General features: G+C 48.8%; 2 protein-coding genes across 6 annotated transcripts in view; one reads left to right on the top strand and one right to left on the bottom strand.

Moving 5' to 3' along the window:
- The window catches only part of LOC149341147 (retinol dehydrogenase 14-like), a 243,055-nt gene that overhangs the window by 73,373 nt on the left and 155,645 nt on the right, over positions 1 to 14,037 (bottom strand). The gene's annotated exons all lie outside the window — the stretch shown is intronic.
- Positions 1 to 14,037, top strand: part of LOC149341148 (retinol dehydrogenase 11-like) — a 49,894-nt gene that overhangs the window by 7,909 nt on the left and 27,948 nt on the right. For 2 of the 4 annotated variants that reach the window (XM_089543026.1, XM_089543029.1), the window contains exon 1: positions 8,781 to 9,223. The exons of the other annotated variants lie outside the window; for them this stretch is intronic. The gene's annotated coding sequence lies outside the window, so the exon portion shown is untranslated. Of the gene's footprint in view, positions 1 to 8,780; positions 9,224 to 14,037 lie in introns of those variants that run through there. 4 annotated transcript variants of the gene reach the window in all.

The following is a 14,037-nucleotide window of genomic DNA, read 5'->3' as shown; positions in this document are numbered from 1 at the left end:
TTGTTCGCTGTCGTAGCTACAGCGGCTGGACTGCGGATTACACATAGCTGTCCCCAGATTCTCCAGCTGTTGAACTTTACTTTATAAAACTGATGCTCGACAGTATGGCAAGAGAACAACGGTTCACGATAGACAGTAAGGTAGTGCCGAAAGGCATAAGAGAATACTTCTATCTGCGGCAGGTAGTGACTGCAGGTCCCGACCACGAAAATGAAATAGCAAGAATAAGGATGGTGTGCAGTGCATTCGGCAGCCACTCTCAGGTTATGATTCGCTGCTTACCAGTATTACCCCAATAACAAAGTATATAATGCTCATGTACTGTCAGGGCCCGCCTGTGGAGCAGAAACATGGAGGCTAACGATTGGGATTGAAATTGAATTGTGGAAAACTCAGCGAGCTGTGGGGGAAAAAAAGTCGGTGTAACGTCAAGACACACGAAGAGAGCAGGCCATAGGTCAGGGAAGATAGACAAGTTATCAGGTACCGTATCATAATTCGTATCAAGACGGAAACGAGATCACAGGTAGTTTAGGAGTATCTAACGCGAATACTTGAGTGTTAGCTGTGGTGCGACAGCAGAGTTTTTCGCTGACATTCTCTTTTTTCTTCTCTCAGAGTCAGACAGCCGGACGTGAATAAGGTGCCCTCCACCACACTTCATACTAGACTACTTATGAAGCATACATTGGCGACAACTTCAAGCCAGCTCATTCCCATCCACTCAGTTTGCTCACTTGTTCCACACCACCCTCTTTTGTTCGTACTGCACTACCTGCGTAGCTAGCACCCCACACACTATCACTACATCTTGGGATACCCATATCCGATCTGTGTTTCGCCCATTCACTCAGCTACTCCAACCTCCTGGGAGACAGCCCTCCTGGTCACACTAGCCCGTGAACAGCTTATGCTGATTGACCGGCCTATGCTGGCAGGGATGGCCAGAGGGCTTTTAAAAGAACTAAGAAGCCCTCCCGGGAAGGCTTTCATCTTTGCTATTAAATAAAGTTCATTCTGCCTTTCTGGCTTCGCCATGACTGCAGTGATGCCCTGAGACACCTACGACTATGTCAGACATCGCAGAAATCTTGCGAGTGGCAAAAATCATTCCAGGTAAATCTGGTCGCTTCTGGCTTGACGAACAAAATGACAAAGCAGCTTAGTTGAGGCTTTGAACAAAGAACGTGAAAGAAACAAAGTTTATAAAGTTTTGCAGCCGTGGGGATATAAATAAAGCGGTGCAGAAGCGGGATAATGAAGGCTAACTGTACAAAGCAATTACGCACACAGTGCGCATGTTCCGGTATCGTACACTCTGCAAGGCTATAACTAGGCGCGCTGCATACTGCGCCACATCATTCCAACTTAATCCCAGCGTGTCTTCGCCTGTTCGAGAGTAAGAAAAAAAAAGTTATCTTTTTCCTAGAGGCGCCTCGGAACTTTTCGAACTCGCGTTTTATTAGAAAAGCCCTTTCACAGTTCGAGAACACAGTGGTGACATGAACGCAGGAACGGGATGAGTGCCCACCTGTCGTCGTGTTCTTGTTTCCACGTCCGCTGTAAGTACATTATGAAGTCGCGCAACGTATTCATCAACAGTCACAGCCATTAGCCTGCATCCGTTCGCGACCAAACAACGTATTAGAAGGGCAGAAAATGCACGAAACCTTCTACAGGAATGAGACAAACCACGGAGCGAAGATTGCGACAGACCTGCTGTCCCCCGTTTCGAAAGGACTCATCGAAGGACGGTTCTGGGCACAAACAATGCAGCTATAATTGTCTTTCCAAGGAAACGCGCGTGGACACCCGCTGCCTGTCCTCAACACCGATAGCATAGCCAAATCCTCGGGGTTTCCTTGTCAGCGGCTCGCCTAACAGTGGAGGGATTCGCAGTCCATGTTGATAGCTTGGCTCATCAAGGAGAGGGAAAAAGATCAACGTGAGAGAAGCCTTGGACCCAGCACTAAGCTGCATGCAGTGATGTCTACGCCGCGGCGCGCAGTGCGAGATGTGACTGTGCGCAGTGTTTGTAGAGAGCACCGAGGAAGGAATACACCCTGCTCGGAAGGAGCGGGTCGCGTAGGCCTTGCGCGGTGCACACGCGAAGGCGCCGCCCGCTGCGGCAGAAGGTCGCCGTCTCGCCGGTCGACAGGGTCCTGACAATGGCCAGCACGCTTCTCCGCTCGATGGAGCGTGAAGGCGCGCTTGCTGATCGCGGCGCTGCGCCCCGCTCTGTGCCGCCGCGCGTGGCAGGGACGCGTGTCTTTTTCCCCGGATTTTTAAGGCGAAAGCCTTTAATGGCTCACACTGTCGTCCGTTAACAAAGCGTGTCACACGTGTTTAACTCGGGAACTAAAAAAGGTAGAAGAAAACCAATGGTTGCTTCAGATACAGGAGGCAAAAATGAACCTAGAAGCCACGTTTGATGACTGTACGTTAATTACTTAATTAATTATAGGCAAAACAGTTGAAATTGTATCAAAATAGCGTGGACGTCGATATAGTCACGCGAACGGTGTGACGTCACATCCACCGGAAGTTGTCACGGCATAGTGAAAATTGTCACAGAATGGTCGGAAAAACGTCGGATTTGTGTCAAATTAGATGGAAAAATGTGTAATTAAGCGTAATTAACACTTAAGATCCCCGAAAGATGTATAATTTAATTTGGGTATCGATATATCCACGGGAAAGGTGTGACGTGACATATACCGGAAGTCGTCACGGCATAGTTTGATTTATTGGGTTTAACGTTCCAAAGCGACTTCAGTGTCCTCGGCTTGCGCCTCTCAACACTTTAGTTGCCAAAGTGTCCTCGCAATTTTTTTCTTTTCCTTCTTCACTGGTTCTCTGACTGAATGTAACGTTCCTCGGCCACCCATTTAGGCATCATGTCTTGTGCTATTTGATCCACAAGGGATCAAGCGTGCCGTAGAACCATGCCCTAAGATATTGAAGCATGCCATAGGACCGACTCGTATGGAATAATGAGAATACGGAGTGCATTAGATATGGAAAAATATGTCATTCGTCTGTCACATGTATCTTTTCCAAGTGGTCTTCATATCTCTTCCCTATAGTTTCCACATTATTTCCACTTGGTGCGCTTGACGTCACACGGAGTCCGTATGGATTTCCACCATTCCATATGCGTTACTCTGTATGCTCTGTAGGATCTCCATATGCATTATACAGAATACATATGTATAGTATGGGATTTGTAATATGGAACGCTTCAGTAGGGTGCGCCCTGTTTGGACAATCACAGGGCGGACAGGACGAGTCCACTGGTCGCTCCAAGGGGGTGAAGGTCCCCTTTGTAGTGGAGGTCAGTCGACGGGAACGGCGCCATAATTTCGTCTGCGTTGCCGGTCGGCTATGATATCACCCTTTCTTTCTTTTTTTTGTCGCATTCCCGCTCTGTGTCTCGTGCCATTGTATAAACGGCGAATGCGCCTTTATCGTTCAAATCCAAGTGCATCAACTCAACGAGCAACGCGTCCTCTAAAACTGCACACCCAGTACTACGTGCGACATTAGCGCAACCATCAGCGGTACCATTACGCGCGTCAGTTTGACGCACTAGTAGAGCCGCCGTCTTTCCATGGCCGAGGCTTGTTTTCTGTTTTCGACGAGACAGCTATTCGGTTTCATAAGCTTTCTCATTCTTTGATTTTACTTTTGTTAACCGACAGCTGTTGAGGGCACGTCTTTCTGTTCGGCGGCATTGGCTTAAGACCGCTGCACGCTGAGTGATCGGTATGCGGTGGAGTCCCGCAAGACGTCACTACAAAGGGCCACGCTTAACTGATATCACAGTGACGTCACAACTGACATTACAGTGACGTCACGCGCAGTCTACCAGTGAAGACAAGGAATAATGAATAAGCTGCTTTTCACGTTGCTGGTTCTCACGTTACACAGTGGCAACCGCCCAGTGAGCTTTTTCATTTTCTTTGTTTTAGGATAGCAATTCTCGATGCTAAGCTAATCCAGCGTGGTCAGATGGCAGTTTGAGCGACACCGAGCCCACGAAGAGCTGACGTTACTCGCGCGACCCTGGCGTCACGCCCATAACTGAAAGACCCAACGCCGAGGCGATCGCGTCAAGATTCTAGACTGCCCATTTCAGTCTCAGGACGCGCGCGACTGTTGTGCATAATTTGGCCTTTGTCCTTCATCTTCGTGTTTAGATGTGATTTGAACAGATGTTGCCGCCTGCTATCGTAGCGGCTGCTCCATATCTCGTGACATAATGAGCCTGTAAAAATGCTTAAATCTTGCAGAGAAGATTGTTTTTTGATGATCGAAGCCGCCGGCATAGGGAACTTATCATTATTATTATTATTATTATTTTGTGACGCGAGAGGCGACCAGATTTCTCTGGAAAGACTTTAACCGGCCGCATCTGGTTCTACTACGTTCGAGATTGCCGTGAACGCTTTCCGCACCTTATCTCGAAAGTGGCTTGCAGCTTTAAATTGAGCGTGGCTGAGAGCGACGGGGAATCATGATCTTCGATGGACGCAGAGCATGCTTGCTGCTATTGCCACCGACGAGTTGTTTCTACTTGCAGGGCACAAGTTAGCCCCAATAAAAAGTTCAAGAGTCACGCCAATATTTAGTCTGACATGAGCGTGTGTGTCGTGCTGCCACCTCAGCCACCTGACACTATGAAGGAAGGCGCTGTTCATGCCTATCCGAGAGCAATGCACACGCCAAGTGGTGTTCACTCTCGCAATTAGTTCTCTGTAGCGACGAAAATACAATAGATTTCGTATATAGATTTCAGACAATGATTACAACGGTGCACAGAATTCAGTACACACGTGTAATACGCGAAAGTCCTAATATTCTTAGGCGTCTCTGAGAAGTTCAAAGCCCCTACTGAAAGTCCTTTCAGCGAGCAGAAGACGCAAAGAGCTCTTACATTGAATCAGTTCATACAATGCAGCGAAAGGAAAGACGAGACACATGTGCACTTTAAAGCACGAAGCCACAAAACAAAATAAGGCCGTAAGTTAATTCTGAAACAATCATGGTAGATGGTCTTTGTGGTGTCGTAGATTTCGATGCCCTAATAAGGTTTCCGATGGCTCCGTGGTCCGGCGGCACGTTGCAGGAACAGACTAGATTGAGTCATCTAACATTATGTACAATTTATTGAACTATAAGAGGTCAAAAAGCGTACAACAGTAAGCAGAAGTGGCCCTTGCACTACTCTGCCTGTCACAAACGCCAGCTAGCCCATCACCCCAGCCGTCTTCGTTCCCGGGATCCATACTTGGTGTGAATGCTCAAAAACATTTGCTCTACGCACTGAAAATTTTCCCCAGCAATCTTCAAAACTCGTTCATAGTCTCTTTAATTGAGTTTACAGAGCATTGTGCGGACGTTCTCTAGAACAAATAGGAAACGAGCTTCTTAGAGGCAATCTTAAGAATTTCTTCAAAATTGGACGAACCAATAACACGCCGCCGCCCACGAGGTTCCTTACCCGCTAGCATCACGTGCTTTCCACGAAGCCTTTTAAGCGCAGTTACAATACAAACACACAAAGAGAGACAGCGGCGACAGAACAGAGACATACGCGCAATCGGGACCGTGCGCACTGCTCAGGTCACGCTGCCCCACCGCCGTTCGCCTTTCGGACGTTTGGCCCCCGTCACGCAATGCAAGGCTGAATGGTAGGACGTCACGCGACTGGGCTGTCGAACTCTGCGGGACCTGCGTGTCGGTGCAGCTTGGAGAAAAGAAGCGGCCTTCACAAGGTCTGGGCGTTCCTTGTGGACTAACCATCGTTCTTGCAGATACCGCATTTGTTAGAAAAGAAGCCTAAATGACCCACTCCGGGGAAAGGAGTTGCGTGACAAGCCGTTACGATAGAAGTGAAGGAATGAAATATGTTGGACGATTCAGCGTGCTTAGGCCAAATGTGAAATACTTGCGCTAGCACTTCGGTTTTGGTTTCATTTCGAAGCTCGGCTTTCACGGTTAAGCATGCTTCACACAAACATCGCCGAAATCGGTGAGTAGGTGGCCTTCACATTTAAGGTCCACCGTAAAGGTATGACACGATAGTGCTAATTGGTTAATGCCCAAATGTGCGAAATTGGTCATTATCTACTTTACATTCGTAGATCGCGGCAGTCCTCATACCGCTCCTGGTGCAGTGGCGCTGCTGTTAAGCGATGCGAAACTGCCCTGCGACGGCAGCTGCTGCCGTAGAGCTTGTGCGACCCAGATTGCCCTTTCCGAGCAACCCGTGCCGTCAAACAGGCAGATCCAACCCATTTCGCGAGACAGACAATGGCGAAATCGGTTAGTGAGGGTCCCGCACTAAAAAAAAAAGCAAATATAGCAGACGATTTAGCATTGCTTAGCGCGGAATATCGTGCAGTAGCTCTGCTTGCGTTGGGCACTTGACCTTACCTGCTAAAAACACTTGACCTAAAGTTCTTTACCATCAAGGACTTTGACCTAAAGGCCTCCGACCTAAAGGCATTTAGCCGGAAGAAATCTACCATGAAGTGGTAAACCCTAAAGGCATTTGGGCGAAGGCCTGAGTAGAGGCCTGAAAGCTTTCATCCAGGTGAAGGCCTGTTCACAGCTGGCAGGTTGCCCACAACCCAGTGAGTATACGTGGGCCGCCTGCCACGAAGCAGGCTTCAGGGACGTATGTACTTAGGTATGCCCGAAATTGGAAAATACACCTAGTGCTAAAAACACCATCGGAGTGTAAGGTGCTGAACGGCCCACCGACCTATACCTCAGTCACTATAAGGCACCTGCATTTTCGCACTGCCATCGGCTGGAGCCCCGAACTCGAGAAAACATCCGGTTCAGCTTGAACATCCGATTTAATTAACTAATCGCAAAGAACAAAACGTTACAGAGAAAAAATGTTAAGCTCGTGTTTTCGTTACGGCGACTCGCCTCCGCTGGGGACGTGGCGGATTCTTCGTATCTGCACCTTGGGGTGCAGATTCGTCAACAGGTGGTTGAAGAAGTTGGGATGGGAGGCGGTAGCTCAGAATTTCAGTGAAACCACGGAGCTCGCGACCGGAAACAGCGAGAAGAAGGTGCAGTTAGGAGGAGTACGCCTTTCTCACATCCTCGGCTCCACGTAGATGCCACTGTTGTTTTTTTCAGTCCCTCTAGGGTACCGCCTCCTGTGTTTCTGTGTCGGCCACTGTTCCATGTTTTCCTTCCGTTTCCGACAGAGAGTTTTCGTTGAGGTAGGCGAGGTGTTGTTTTCGTCGTTCTCCATATTAACGGGATAAAAGTACATGGGCCTCGTGGACTCAATGCGCTTTCACCCTGTCTATTCTCTGGACAGTTAACGAGGCATAAATGTATTGAGAAAGTTTGGCCTCCAGAAAAACAGATGATGATTCGAGTGGTCTGTATTAGCAGGGTTGGTACAAACGAGTCACGACTGGTAATGTCAATAGTGTGTTACGTCCGACCGTTATCACTCCTGCTGTCGTAAACGAATTTATTGGCCAAGAAAACACAAAGAAAGGGGTGGGGGGGGGGGGGGGAACTGCTTAGTGTTTACGCTCTACGAAACTCGGGGAAAGCTGCTGCCGTGCTGCTGGCTGTCTTGTGCTAATGCCTAAGACATACAGCAAACTCTCCTACAGCCTTTGTGGCGACTTGGGCTACAACAGCGATCACAACGGTTGCACGGCCACATGCCTGGCGCTGGTCACGTGGGCTGCACTGTACACGCGACCGCGCGACAACGGTGTATGTGAATCCTACGGGGAGAGGTCCGTGTAACAAAAGCTTTCACTGTAAGAAAGGGGGGTCTCTTGTTTATTGCATCAACCGGCCCTTACAGCTCTTAAGAGCATAATGCTGATTGTCACTGTACTCCTCCGCCCTACCAAACAGATTGAAACATCCCCTGGAGGTTACCGCGAACTGACAGACATCCGTACAACGGCGCTGTCGTCGTTTTCGTTCGGCGTCTTGTGTTTCGCGCAGTGTTTTCCAAGTGAGAAGTACGCACCTACTCGCGTGACTGCGTGACTCGTTTCAACAGGATGACGAGGGCCAATGCCGCAGCAGTCGCTCATTTGCAGCGACAGCTGTTGGTGGATCACCGTGTACAAAATCTATGGCAGCGGCGTAACCGCGCCAAGGTGGTTGGTTGTAGTGGCATCGCGCATGACGCCACTGTAACTCCTCACGCTGAGTGTTCTGAACCCAGTGACGTCACGAGTGACATTATTGCGAAGTCACGCACGCTCTACCAGGAACGATAAATTATGAATTAACAAACAATATCACTTTCACCACCGCTAACAGGGGACACTTAATATTGGTGTGTGGTAACCAACGTGTGGAGCTTTTTTTTTTTTTTTTTCGTTCGATGCGTACAACCCTCGCGCAATTCCTCGTGCGTTGTACTTCGAGTGCTCGGGGAAGCCCCGACACGCGAATTGTGTTCTGCGAAGCTAGAGGCGCTGCAGCAGCGTCCCCGAAGGCGACCTTCCCGAGGGGCCGTGCGTTCGCATTTTGGGGTCGATTCCTCGCCCAGAGAGGACTGCCCTCGCAGGTGGGGGAGAGGCTGTCGGCATTCGGAGAGTGCCTCTGCCGATCTCGTCGGACGGCGCGCCGGCGCTTGCTACCGACCCCCCACATCCTCCGCGTGAGTGGCGCGCGGCTGAGAGCAGAAGCCGCGGTGGAGAGGCCAGGCGACAACCCCGGAAAAAGAAAGGGGGCCTCCCCTCCGGAACGCAGGCGTGGCCGGTCCGGCTCTGTCTTTGTGCGGAAAAGAAATAGGAAGCATAAGCCCGGACAAAAGCAGTCGCGCCATCGAAACGCCGCGCAGGCTATGTCCGCTGAGGAGCCTCTCCCCCTTACCCCCTCCCCCCTCCTCCGCCAGTGCTCACTTTTCCTTCTCGCGTGTCGGTCTTCGCTGGTGCGCCCATTCAGCCCGCGACAGGTCCAGCGTCTGGAAAGAGCTTTCTCGTGCTCCGATTCGTGCGGCAGAGAGGTTGTTCCATGTGCACCAACGGGAGGCGGCTGCGGGTGTGCATCGGCAGCGGTCGTTTATCGAGCCAACTCGTTGCGGAGGTTCTTCGCTGTGCGTGCTAAGCAACAGAGCCGCTTAGGGTCTCAAACCGCTGAGTGCACCGTTCGTACCTTGTGAACACATCGACACGAGTTGCCGGTGTCTCGGAAGGAGAGGCGGCACCACTGAAAGGTAGGACTGCGGCTGCTGCTTTGCGGAATTGGTTAGAAACCATTCTTTCGAGTCCTGTCGCGTACTACTGCCATGATTTTAAAATCTAAAAGAAATATCTAAAATCTGCATTACGTACATTTTAAAAATTTATTGCCTCAATCCAAATAATCAATTCAGGAGTACCCGCGGGTTGCATTTGGGGATTTCGGGGTTGGTTTTATCTCTGACTTATTTAATTTATATTGCACATTGTGTAGAGATAAATTTGTATCATACGCCGATGACACTGCGGTGTTGTGCTTAGTAGACATTTAAATGTAATATCGAGCAAAAAGCAACACTGGAAAGCAACGCTGGAAAGCAACACTGGATGCTTTGAATATTTGGGTGAGTGCGAATTATATGAAGATTAATTCCAGACAGAAAAAAATGGTTCTGTACTTTCCAAAAAGGAAACTCGTTAGCACCACCTCTCTTAAAATATTGATGTAGAGTTTGAGGCACTATGCGAATAACAAATTTGTCTAAGTTACAACTTTTTCAAAGGAACGATTCCTTTCTATTCTGCCTTAATGTTTCTCTGCACGCGAACTTTTTTCGAAGTATGGAATCCTACCTCTTTATGCTTTATACAACCAAAGACCTTAATTGGATTTTCAATCTTCTTCCCAGAGTGGTGAATATTATATTGGTCATCTCAAAACGAAGACCTATATCCCGCATATTAGACGCAAAAAAAAATTTGTTCCGTGCCGACATCTAAAGCACATTACACTGAACAATTTATCTGTCACACTGGGCCTTTTTTACCTTATAAGTGAATCAATCTTTATCTCTTTCGGCTACAAAAATGCCGAGGACGCCGGAAGATAAAGCTTAAAGAGCTTGGCTCGCTTTTGCGCCCCATGTCCAAACAAAGGCCCAAGATCGCGCCGGCGGAATAATACAGAGCAAAAATACATTAATAATTTCACAAACACTATAATAATAATAAATTATTAAAAATAATAAACTGCATTAAAAATCACAAATTTGTTACAAGAACCAGGAAACATTGAGAGAGAGCATACAGAAGCCACAAATGCAGGCGTTATATTACAGGCAGAAAAGTGGGGTAGATATGTGCAATGCACTGCGTACATTATGTAACGAACGGTAAAAAAAATTGTAGCGTTACAACAGGAAGCAACAAGGCAAGGCCGCGATCGGCAGGTGTACTCAAAAGTGATGAAAGAGAATGACACGGCATCTGCGCACCACAGTTAGTTCGTGGGATGGGCACAGGAGGGGAGTTTGATCAGCCACAGTTAGTTCATCGATACGTGGGCTGCGCAGCGAACTTAGATTAAAAAGATAATGATGTCAAGAAATATTTGATACTTTTATCCATTCCAATGGCGTCATAAACATTTTTTCTAAGTTAACATAATAACATTGCACTCATTTTAGAAATTAGGTGTTTCTTTTCTATCTCAGAGCTTGTTGCGGCTTTCTTTTGTGATGTGGTAACTAGCATTCATGACCTGGTGCTCCTATTTTCTTGTTCTGTAGTTACTGTTCGGTTAAAAAAATTAATTTTTTTGCGCCGTTGAAAAGGAGGACAGAGCCTATGTTAAGCTTGTGAGCTTTTAATCCTGTCTCCTTCTCTGTTTAGAGAAAATAAATAGACTGATCGGCTGGTTAAAAAAATATATCTACTCCAATATGTTAAGGGGAATACCCCAGTGTAGAGCAGATTTGGAGTGAGGCAATTCTCATTAGTTTCCAGCTAAGAACAGCCATATGGCATCAAAGGAAAGCTCTAAAGCTTTCTCAGAAATTTCTTAGTTGAACAAAAAAAAGTAGACTTCTTGAACCACGAGGTTTCCATGAACGCTGTACAGCTTTCCTTTGTAGCCGTATGGCTGCGCTTGGGTGAATACGAATGAGCATTATCTCCTTTATTGTAATGACAGTCGATAACAGTTGCGCAACAAGTTATCGGGTTATCGGGTTTCGAACTATATCGCGCTCACTCCGTTCAGCGCTAACCAGGCTGCTACGTGTGATCCTCGCCCTCGGCGCCACAGCCTTCACAGCATTAAGACACGAATCGGGGCGCTAACTAGAGAAAGGAAACGCGGTCGCAGGGCTTCGCCGTAACCGTTTAGTTATGTCGGATAACCATCTCGTGTCCTGTCGGAAGCTGAGCACCGCGAGAGGCGCCTTTATCTCTCGCCATCTTTGTGCGAGAGGCGCAGGAGATCGTGCCGGCTGGCGCGGATGCCGGTTCTTCTCGTCTCTCTGCTCCTTCTGCCGCGCACGCGTCGCAGGCGGTGTAGCTCTTCCCGTGTCCGCAACGAAAGTGAATCTGTGCTCGCGACTGCCTAGGCGGAGCCGTGGTGTTTACATAATGCATGACGATAAAGGGCCGCGCCTTCCGCGTACTGTGAACAGGCAAAGCGTGAAGGTTGGATTCGGCTCGTGAGCGGCGTCACTCGCTGCCGCTGCTATACACGCAAAGCGTCTTCTCCTCCGGGGTCACGTATGGGGTAGCCAGGGGCTCCCAGACATCCTCCCTGGAGTTGGCGATGTGTGCGCGACACCGACGGAAGAGCGCGCGCTCGGCACAATGGGCACTGGTATTCTCTTGGACATCCCATGGACGTCCTAAACGTCCACAGGACGTCCAAGGGAGTTGCAGTGCCCACTGGGGGGTACCGCTGCGCTGATCGCGCTTTGCCTCCTTCGAAACGCGGCCGTCGTGGCAAGGATTGAATCGGAGTCCTCGTATTTAGCAGCCGAGCGCTGTAGTCATTGAGCCATCGCGGCGGGTCCGTCAGCGATTATTTGCTGTCTGTAAGCATCTAGTTACAAAATTGTGACTAGCCTTGCAGTTAGTTCCTGCACTCGCTTCGATTTATCTCTAGGTCAGGCTTCACTTTGCGAGCGTCCGACGCTCCGCACGTGCATTCTTATTTTTAAAAGATGCATTTTTTAAAAGGTACAAAAGGTATTCTTAAAAGGTGCATGACATTGTTCATGCCTAGAGATGCATTTCCCGAAAGAAAGAAAAATGTTTGTTTGTTTTTATTGCTCAGAAGGAGGGAAAAAAATCTTCCGAAATTTCCAAACGGAGTTTTCTGGACAGTGTCACCTCGCTACGCACAGTAAAATTTCGTCTAAATAAGCTCTTTGCCAGTCTGCTCAGCATCTGGAGTGGCCCACACAGTGGCAAGGTACATAGTTGCGTGTCGACTACTTAGAACTGCGTTGAAGAAACAAATACAAGGAGGGAGAAAGCATGGCATCTCGCGCTCAGGCTCCGTAGGCCATTCTCCTCTGACGCCGCTGCCTCCTCTCTCAGATGGCCTTTTCGCGCATTGGGTGTTGGGAATCAGGCGCCCCGTATTGTTGCCCGACCGAGAGCCAGCTTGGTTCATGGTGTTTTGTAGCAAGCGTGCATGCTCCCACGGAATGCGCAACCGAGGAACCGAAACCCGGCTATAGAAGCTACACCACTATCTTGTTTTGCGTGACGTTCTGTCTGCTATGATGCTTTCCATTATATATTTTTAATACTTGGCTTCAAAAATGCCACGTGACGCTTTCTCTTGAGTTTTTTTTTTTATCTTCCATGTCGAATTACCCCATCTTCTGCGTCATATGAAAGAAGCTTGTCACAGTTCTCTAGTGTGTATATAAAGCTTGACGGGCGTTGAATGAGGACGGGTGGGATAAACTTATTATGCGAAGCATACTACTTTAGCTACCACTTCAGCCCTTCACCGTGGTTATGCGCCTCCAAATCACGTGATACATGACGTCACGACAGTAGAGAAACGGGGGCCCACCTCGCGCCGTCGCTGTGGTTGTGCGCCTCCAAATCACGTGATACATGACGTCACACCACGTGACACGATGACGTCACGACAGTGGAGAAACGGGGGCCCACCTCGCGCCGTCGCTGTGGTTGTGCGCCTCCAAACCACGTGACACGATGATGCCACACCACGTGACACGATGACGTCACGGCAGTGGAGAAACGGGGGCCCACCTCGCGCCGTCGCTGTGGTTGTGCGCCTCCAAATCACGTGATACATGACGTCACACGACGTGACACGATGACGTCACGACAGTGGAGAAACGGGGGCCCACCTCGCGCCGTCGCTGTGGTTGTGCGCCTCCAAATCACGTGATACATGACGTCACACCATGTGACTTGATGACGTAACGACAGTGGAGAAACGGGGGCCCACCTCGCGCCGTCGCTGTGGTTGTGCGCCTCCAAATTACGCGACACGATGATGCTTCGCATTCTCCAGGCTTAACCAAGTGAAGCCTCAGCAATTTTTTTTTCATTAATCGCACTTTTCGGGGTTTCTTTTCATCGTCTGAAATTTATCCGCTGTAGCTTTCGGCATACCGCAGCTCTAATTCCCTTTTTTGTTCTATAAGTATTGTTTGTGTGGTAAACTGAAGACACTCGTAGTTCTTTATGTCAGTGACAAATATCGCATTTCAGCTTCATGGCGGCAACATTAAGCAGGTCTTTAATCCTTGGCTGACGTTATGTGAGGCACCTGAGCAGAGTTTGGCTACACTGTTTGAGGAGCTTAAGAAAGAATGTCAGGCTTACGTAACAACCTCCCAATCAGAACATCTTTTTATTACCGTGAGGTCAGGTGTTCTGTCTAAATTCCCAAAAACACGCATGAAGCTCCGGCAAAAGACTCCTTCGCAGTGGCTCCAGAGTTTAAGCTAAACCCTGCAGCTTTCCGTTCGGAGTGCATGCGTAGTGTCTCTCTGCCTCTTGTATGCGGTAAGCCGGCTGTTAAGCGACAATGTATTCT

Source organism: Amblyomma mixtum, chromosome 5, assembly GCF_055824585.1.
Source record: "Amblyomma mixtum isolate Tamu chromosome 5, ASM5582458v1, whole genome shotgun sequence".
Classification (NCBI taxonomy): domain Eukaryota; kingdom Metazoa; phylum Arthropoda; class Arachnida; order Ixodida; family Ixodidae; genus Amblyomma; species Amblyomma mixtum.
This window is presented reverse-complemented; position numbering and strand designations above follow the sequence as displayed.